We start from the raw sequence: 8,314 nt of genomic DNA on the forward strand, positions 1-8,314 counted from the left end.
CATTAACATGAGATGTGGCACCCCATTTTAGGCTGCTTCCAAATGGCACGATCAGACCCAAATGCCCACCAAATTAGGCTAGCTAATTAGTAAGGTATGAGACTAAATTGATTTTTCAAGGAGCTAGGGTTTTCACATATGCTAGCATGCTTACCAAAAACCCTGATTGGATCCAAAATTCCAATCAACCTTATCAAAAGGATCCTTGGCCAATTTTTATATGTGTGTGACCCATTGGATTCCATATCTAGTCAGTAGTAGGTCTGAATGTAAGTTGACCAAATTTGATTAGATTTCAATCTAATCGATTTAGGTCCAATCGAGTTAATTCGAGTTCAATAATTAGAATTCTTTCTAATTGATGATCGAATTAAACTCTTTAATTTGATCAAACCTACAAGTCAAGATTGACATCTAGTAACATATCATGACTATCCAAAAGATATAAAATTTGATTAAAATATCAAATATATCCTTTAGTGGCAAGTTACCATACAATTCAATCCTTCGATCATCTCTGCATCCCGAATATGTACATGAGTATGGAATTATGTCAAACTTAAACATATATTTATTTTGATTCTCAATTAACCAATGATGACTCCAATAATAAAGCATTAGAAACTTTTTTTAATCTCCTTTCTACTTTTGGCCAAAAGATTTTTTTTGAGTCATTTAGGGATGAGAATTCACAGGATGCGATCTCTTCTTACTAGGAGTGATCGATTTCATGTTGACTTACTCATAACCTTGATACACACTCCACCATATCCAGAAAATCCTGTATATATCTTAATACCATTCCTGGGTATGAACCAAAATATGGGTTTATGTGCACAAGATTCCATGGTATTCTCAGGTCTAAGGATCACTTGTACAACTTTCACTTAGAGAACTATCTTTGACATGTAAGTAAGGCTTCCATAAGATGTTCCCTTTCATTGAGTCAATTCAGTAGATTTATTTTCAAATGAGCACCTACATCCTTGTATTAGTGTTTCATACACAAGTATCTAGTGAGATCTGCCACCCTCTCTATCGAGCATATATTAGATGTGCCAGTCTATCTGGAATATCGATCTCTAACTCAATGCTCCTATGATCAAAAATATTTAAGATTAAGATTTTAGAGTTTTAGGTCTCACTAGCATGACCTATTCATGTCTCCTAAAATCATTGTCCTAATCTTTGGGATTTATCGTAATCATAAACATAATAAGATGCAGCTAAAATGATGAATCAATATCTCATTTTTATTATCAAATAATAAATATCATTATATGAGTTAAAAAATTATAAAAAAAAATTTTATCGCAACACACTTACGATTGGCTTATAGGGCACTCTTCTTTCACCCCTTAGGATTTTTGTGCGCACAAGAGAGGGGGCGTTGACCCTCTTTCTCTTTTTACACCAAAGAAAAGAGGGGGCATGCCCCTCTTTTTTCTCTCCGCCAACTCCAAAGGAGTGTGTGCCCCTTGGACTTTCCAAAATTGAAAAAGGAGGCATGCGCCTCCTCTCCTCTTCTCTTTCCAATTAATCCATGCCAAAAAAAAAATATCGATGAAGAAAAATAAAGTAATTTATATGTCAACTTATTGGCTTGATCCAATCTTTTCAAGCTCTCAAATAGGTGCTCCTCTAAATCCAAATCAAAATGAATCTAGATTAAGTTTAAGGCTATAGACTTGATCTAATCCTTATATAATAAGGAATTCAAGTCCAGAGAAGAATTGGATTTAACCATGTGCTAGCATGGTTCTCCTAAACCCAGTAGGATTTCACTAAATCCTAACCTAATTATAACTTTACAAGCTCAATTGGTTAATTCAAGGTTAAATCTCTTAATGTGTGACCCCATAGGTTCCATTATATCTGATAGTAAGATATATTATGATCTCCATCATAATATTATTGAAATTCCTTTTGATGGATTGAAGTAATTCTAACTCTATCCTTCAAGGGTCATCGATCATCAAGATGACATCTGATGAATCTCACAATCCACCAGTGATACCTAAAAATATGTAGTGGCAATCTAGTAGAATGAAAGTATGAACTCCTAGATGCAGTTATCATGTGATTCAGTCCTTCTTTCATGAGTCCCAACTTGACGAAGGTCATGGAGAACTCGTCAAGTCCTATCGTTAGTCATATGCTAACTGGCTCAACTCGAGTTCACTTATGAATTCCATGAAATTTTTTTTTCAGTATTCACACTTGCTTTGCCCAAAGACTTTCTAAACTCCATCTCGTAAATCACATTGGACTTCTTCTTTTCTACCAATATCGATAGATTTCATCTAAGTGCATCCTACTCCTAATAGTAAATCTGAATCTACTGTATTCAACATACACAGTAAGGATATGAATGGCTAGGAATCAAAAAAATATGCAGTCAAACTTAGTAGCCTCACTGTGAATAGCTGATGACACCATAGGTCAAAGGATCACTCACACCACTGCAGTATCGACACAACCACAGACGAGTGAGTAGATATCCAAGTAATTTTTTGTATTAGTCATGCTCAGTGTAAGTTGTTCTCTAACAATCACCTATACTTTTACCTTAGTGTGCCTACACTGTAGACTCGAGACTCATCTACCAAGAAGGGAGGTGATCCATGCACTGATCTTTAATGGATTGATCACTGTCCTCCGTGACAGTCCTTCGATTGAGAGTATTTAGAAAGTAACCACTAATAATGTATGTCTCAAATTCTCAACACCTTGAGAATATATAAAATTATTTATATTAATTTTTAGAACAAATCATAGACACATAAATATGATTGGAATAAAATATTAGATGCATGTCCTAGAAGCCAATACAGCTGACACATTGTAATAAATCTAGGATATAAATTTATACTTAAAATATTAATTTGATTAATAAAAGGGCAAGTTTAATTTTTATTCAAGTGTGATGTGTCTTTGAATCATTCATAAAGTTAATATTTCGATATATATTCTTAAAGTATTAAAAATTAGAGACATATATAAAATTTTTAAATACTCTCGATCATAGTATCATCATGAGGATAGTGATCAATCTGGATAGATCGACGTACAGATCATTTTCTTTGAGGTAGATGAGTTTCTGATCTACAGTGTAGAGATACGGAGCGATGAGTGCGGATAGTTATTAGAGAATAACTAGTATTGTGTGTGACCATACAAGAGATCATTTGAAATTCTACTCAATGGTTAGTGATCGTCTCGATGCTATAGTTGTGTGAATGATCTTTTGACCTACGATGGTATGATTGCTCATAATAAGACTGCTGGAGTTTGATTGACACATAAACATAATTTTATTGAGACCTTATAGTGGATATTGGTGACAGTTGGTCCACTATAGGAGTAGGATCCGCATCTAAATAGAATCTATTAATCTTGATAGAGAGAAGTATTTTATGAGATTTGAAAGGCTAAGTCTGAGAGTCTGTGGCTATAGTAATGTGATTGATGAAAAATTTTTTTCATGAGGATCATAATTAGACTTGAACTAATCGAATCTATTATATGACTAATGATGATGTTTGATGATTTATCAATGACCTATAATCTAGATAGAGGGATTGAATCACATGTGAACTATATCTTGAGGTTCTAATTTGGTTTTACTGGATTGCCTCTATATACTGTTAGGTGTCATTAGTGAATTGTGAGAGCTCACTAGGGTTGCTTAGGATCGATAATCTTTGATGAGTTAGAATAAAATTATTCTGATCCATTGAAAATAATTTTAATGATACTATGATAGAGATCATTATACATCTCACTACCAGATAGAATTAAATCTATTGGATCATACAATAAAGAGATTAAATCTGAAATAAGTAATTGAGCTTATAAAGTCTCAATTAGGTTTAGAAAAATCTTATTGGATTTAAGGTAACCTTGCTAGCACATAGTTGAACCTAATTTTTTCTTTGTACTTAAATTTTTTATTTGATAAGATTAATTTAAATTAATTATCTACTAATAATCTAAAAAAATTAGATTCATTGGGCTCCAATTATTGGGTGCCTAGGGTTTTGGATCATACGCATTAAGGGTTCAAATCCTTAATCAATTTTCTTGATTGTTTGCATTGGGTCGCCACTTGATCTAATCAAATTGGGCATGCCCACTTAAAAGAGAACGTGAAGGACCAGCATGGGGCATTCCCTAAGCCTTATGTAGCATATAAAAAAGTGGGTGAAAAGCCTCTAATAGTTGGTTCCTAATGGATCTCCTAAAGGGGGTCAAATATCTAAGGCTACAAGGATTCCCAATGTAAGTAGGACTTGTATTAAGGGGCTATTTGATTTTGAATAAGATTCAAACCTTTTATCTATTTAAAAAGACCTTATCTAAGGCTTTTAAAATTAGGTTTGCAGTAGTTCTCATGCCTCCTAAGGTCCCCCCATGCCTCCCTATCTTCTCCCCTTTAGTTCCAATGCCCAAGGAGCTTGGGCATCCTCCACCTCCATGCCCAAAAAGAGTTTGGGCATCCTCTATGGTGGCTAGTTTTTAGATCTTGGTTGCTTCATAATAAAGGAAAGAAGAGTAAGAAAGAAAGAGAAGAAAAAGATCAAAAATAAGATCAAAGAGTTGATCGCGATCCAGACTTCATTCAGATTCGTAGGGTGATTGTTCTTAGAGAAGAAAGATCAATATCAAAGAGGGCTACTTCAGGCTGATCCTAAGTGGATCTCGTAGAGGTTGGATACTTATGTAGCTAAGAAAGAACCTACTCTCTTTCAGATCTAGATTCAAAAAAAAAAATTATGAAACAGGTATGTGATTCGATCACATATTTAATTTCAACACAAAATTCAGCATGTGTTTAATTTCAGCAATGAAGTAGATCTTTGTATTCTATATTTTATGCATGTATAATTTAGATTAAAAGATATTTTAATACTCTATTCCACTATATTATTTAGAAAAAAAAATTAAAATACATATGCATATCTCGACATGAAATTCTAATAGTGGTATCAGAGCCATGAGTTCATATGCATAAAATATACATGCATTTTTTGAAAAAAAAATTAAAATCTAAATTTTCTTAATACATGAGATGTATAGATAATTATTTTGAATTTAAAATTTATTTAAAATTTATTTTTTAGTTCATATATTCGATATGTGAAGGTATGCATGGATCTAAAATTTATTCTAGATATGTTTGTAGTTTATGTATATATGATATATTAATACATACATAAATTTAAAAATTATTTTAATTTAATTTATGATTTATATATGAGATGTATGATTGTATATTTAGATCTAAAAATTAGTTTCAATATGTTTCATGATTTGTATATGAGATATATAATATCATGTTATGATCTAAATTTTTGTTTAGATCTGAATTTACATACATATATGAGATATATGCATGTATGTTAAATCTGAAAATTAGTTTCATAATTTAAAACTTAACTATCATGTAAAAAAATTAGATCTAAAATTTAGTTTTAGAATCTAAAATTTATATTTGTTCATGAAGATTTTGGTCATGGGTAAATCAAATATTAGGTCATGTAATTAGATTGCATCTAAGATTTTTGATTTGAACATGATGGATCTAATTTGATTAAGTAATTGATCAAACTGAGTGAAGTATTGATTAGGATTAAGTCAATTAAGTTTTAAGATCATACAATTATTATTGATCAAATCAATTAAATCTCATATGTAGAATCGATTATCCTAAGGACCTAATTCGGCTCGATGGCTTGAGCCTGATTCACTTAAGCTAACCTATTTGGATCAATTGACCTATTGATATCTAAAGTAAATAATTGAGAGGTGGTTATTTAATTAATTTTGTTTGCTGATCTGACCAATTTATTGATGTTTAAAGAAAGCAACGATGGGACCCGCATCGATCTCCACTTATCTAGCTAATTTGAAAGATTGAGACTTGAATAAGGTTGCTTGGTGGTTTGATTTAGCCCACGTCAATTAAATCAATCATATGATGACTGATTAGATGAGACCTAAACTTAAATCTTTTCATAAATATTAAGTCCATAGATCTTCCACCATTGTAGATGTGCGAGAGTGATGTTGGTGTTGATTGTTCTCGACTGGTCACAGTGGTTCAGTTACACTAAGAACACATAAGCACTCTATTAGCAAAGAGTTACTCTAGAATAAGGATGGGGTTACACCTAATAATTATTAGGTGAGGATCTCAATGATGGCTTTGCACCTACTTATGAATGGTGGATCAGATTTAACTAAGAAGTGTGGTCAATAATTATACATAACTTCGAGATCAAGTCACCGCAACATACTTAGAGAAGCATCTAGGCAAAAAGTTGCCATGCATCGGTGTGCATGTTATTAATAACTATTAGGTGAGGTGCATGATATCGGTGGGATAGCAGCACCCATTAGAAATTTAGTTTGTCGCATCAAATTTTTGCTTCCCATCTGAAGAGCAGAGGGATCTGAAAAAATAGTGAGAGTCTTTGTTTGCTTCTTACAGTCCTTAGAGTAAATACAAATTTATAGTATAAAAGTCTAACTTGAATCTCTACTGTTACAGTTAAACCATATTAGCTTCAAACCCTCTAGCTCATATCCTTGAGTCCAATCATTTGACTGAAACTAATGGATTGTTCTGACTTCTAAAAAATTAGACCATATACTTGATTAAGAACCTCTAGTATTACCAAACTATCCTATTGTTGAGCAAAGAAGAGCATATGAAAAGTGGATGGATGAAAATAGTTGGGTTAAGTGCTATGTGCTGGCTTCCATGTCAAATGAGTTGTAGAGCCAACATAAGAATATACCTACTACCAGGGCTATGATCACTCACCTACAAGAGTTATATGGTGAGCAGAGCCACACAGTATGCTTCAAAGTGTCCAAGAGACTTTTTAATCTGAAGATGCATAAAGGGCAGTAAGCACGTGAGCACTATATGACAGTGATCAAAGATATTAAGGAGCTTGGGAAGCTCGAGCTTGATATGCAAAAAGAATTGCAGATGGATTTGATCCTTTAATCCCTTATGAGTTCATATTGTCAATTTATTATAAATTTTTATATGAACAAACTTGATTGCATTATATCAAAACTGATCAACATGTTGGTCACTACTGAGAAAATCTTGAAAAGTTCAAGGGGCACTGTTCTTACTGTGGAGCGAACTTCTTCATCCAAAAGAAATTCTGATGAAAGAAGAAGAGTAAACCCACGAAGAAGTAGAAGAAAGAGAGCAAGCTAAAGAAGGATATTTCAAAGAAGGCTGAAGCAAAGGGAAAGTATTTTCACCATGATGCTGAAGGCCATTGGAGGAGGAACTTTTCAATCTATCTGGAGAGCCTGAAGACCAAAAAAGATGACAAACCTTCAGATAGTATGCTCATAATTGAATCTAATCTTATGGTTTCTTCTACTTCTAGTTGGATATTGGACTCTGATTCGAGTGCTCATATATGTACTTCAATGCAGGATCTAATAGAAAGTAAGAGATTGAGGGAAGGTGACATGATCCTTCAGGTCAGTAATGGAGCAAAAATTGCTGCAGAAGCTATTGACACTTATCCTCTTCAATTATCGTTGAAATTTAGATTAGATTTGAAAGATTGTTATTTTATTTTTACAGCTAGTCGAAATTTGATTTCTGTGTCTGTACGAGCATGGGATAGTTTTGATTTTAATTTTAGTAAAGATTTTTATTTCATTTATTTATGAAATAAATTAATTGCACATGATCTTTTAATTGACAATCTTTATCACTTACATGTTGATGTGCATGTAAATTTAAACGAGCAAGTAATGAGTGCCATAGGTCAAAAAAGATCCAGAGATGAAATTAACCAAAAGTACTTATGGCATCATAGACTAGGCCATATTGGAGAGAGCATGATAAATAAACTAAAAAAGAATGAGATCCTTAGTTCTTTTGATTCAAAGTCGTACCCAACTTGTGAATCTTATTTTTGAGAAAAAATGGCCAAGTTATCCTTTATGGGACATAGGAAAAGGGCCATCGAGTTACTTATCTTGGTACACACTAATATGTGTGGGCCATTTGATGTGCAGATTAGAGATGGTTATAGCTACTTCATCATCTTTATCGGTGATCTGTCATGATATGGATATGTGTATCTGATGAAACACAAGTCTGAAGCCTTTGAAAAGTTTAAGAAATTCAGAAATGAAGTAGAAAAATAAACAAGTAAACCCATTAAGATTCTTCAATCTGATTGAGGAAGTGAATACTTTAGTCAAAAATTTTTGAGATATCTTAAGGACAATGGCATAGTCTCTCAATAGACTCTTTTCGAAACATCTC

Source organism: Elaeis guineensis, chromosome 12, assembly GCF_000442705.2.
Source record: "Elaeis guineensis isolate ETL-2024a chromosome 12, EG11, whole genome shotgun sequence".
Classification (NCBI taxonomy): domain Eukaryota; kingdom Viridiplantae; phylum Streptophyta; class Magnoliopsida; order Arecales; family Arecaceae; genus Elaeis; species Elaeis guineensis.